The following is a 1,756-nucleotide window of genomic DNA, read 5'->3' on the forward strand; positions in this document are numbered from 1 at the left end:
ATTATTAATTCTATTATTACAATTCTATTAGTATTAACATTTTTGTTATTATATCTATAAGTTTTATTAATAAAGAATATAAGTTTTATTATTTCGAAACATTTTTATATTACACAATAAACAAAGAACAATGAAACAATGAAACAATTAAAATTTTTCAATTACTCAAATTACAAAACGCTTAAAGGTATTTTTTGTTTATAACAATTAAGGCTACCCTTAATATAAATGGCTTTATCTATTTCACCACCCACATCAACTAATGCCTCATCCGATGAATTCTCAATTTCAAGTTTAATAACTTGAATATAGTTATCAATTCCGCCTGGAATACAAAAAAAAAGAAAGAAAGAAAAGAACATATTAATAACAAATTTTGAGACTCAAAACAAACGAAAAAATGTATTTAATTTTTGCTTACCTTCTACAGCAATTACTGTGTCATCATCCACGGCTGCTTCTTCTTTACTATAAGAAAGCAGCTGTAAAAAATATAATTTTTTAACCCTCTCTCTCTCTCTCTCTCTTTCACTTTGTTACAAAACTTTAACATTGAGTTTTGATTTATAATCATTTAAACCTGACACTAGTATAAATTCTTCGGGATCTCCGTCCGACTCTTCTACTGCCTTCAAATGCTCATCAAGCAATTTTTCCGTCAATCGCTTGTTATTTAAATATGATTCATTAAGAATCTGAGCCTGATCGCTTTGAATTTCGCTAATGTATGACTCGATTTTATGATTTGAACTATTCTCCGCTTTAATGCGACTCACACTTTCATATAACATCTCCCTTAATTTCTTGTCACTAGCTCTCTCTCTCTCTTCATGGATTCAGGAGTTAAAACTTCAGCAAATTCAAAACAGTTTATTTTTAAAACTGATTTGAATTCTACACTTTTTTCATTCTCAAAATCTCTTCTCAAGATTGATCTATAATGGCACTTTATGCCGACCATTACATCATTAAATTGAAGCTTGAAATATCTATTAAACCCCCTGTGTCCTATATCCATGTGTCCCCCAATTAACTGCTCTGTTCTCACTAAATTCTCCTTAAAATTCTTTATTATTCCTCTCTTGGTCATTAATACTAATGGATTTTTATTCGAAAGTGATGTTTTTAATGTTATATTCCGCTTATAAGGACGACTTACGCTATTATCTTTTTCATCATCATCATCATACTCATCGTCAGTACCATGAATGCCGAAAAGTATTTGTTTGCTTGGTGAGGTTGAGGTTTCTGTTGCTGTTGATTCCACTTCTGGGGTGCTGGTGGTGGTGGTGGTTGTAGTTTCTGTTTCTGTTGTTGCTGCTGTTGATTCCACTTCTGGGGTTATTCTTTCTTGTTCAATTTGAGATTTGTTGGTTGACACTAGTGCACTATCACCATCCTTGTAAATTGAACTGTTTTCCAGGATATCAAATGATAGTTCCACTTTAAGACTTCTGTCCGAATTTGGTATGTTTATTATAGATTGGAGATCCTCCAACACTTTTGTAGAATTTGATACTTCACTCTCTATGATATATCTCACAGGAGCGGGTTTACACCAAACACTAACACAAAAACGGATAAAAAGAATACACGGATCGTTGGCACAATCATCTTGAACGCCTTTGACTTGCTTGAATTTCCAGCGAGAACTGAACATCAGAAACTTTTCGTTTTATTATTACGCCTCGGTTAGACATACAACATATACACTCACACATGCACAGATAAGGGCCATGTGTTGTATATTTCGGAT

Source organism: Drosophila obscura, unplaced genomic scaffold, assembly GCF_018151105.1.
Source record: "Drosophila obscura isolate BZ-5 IFL unplaced genomic scaffold, ASM1815110v1 contig_75, whole genome shotgun sequence".
NCBI lineage: Eukaryota > Metazoa > Arthropoda > Insecta > Diptera > Drosophilidae > Drosophila > Drosophila obscura.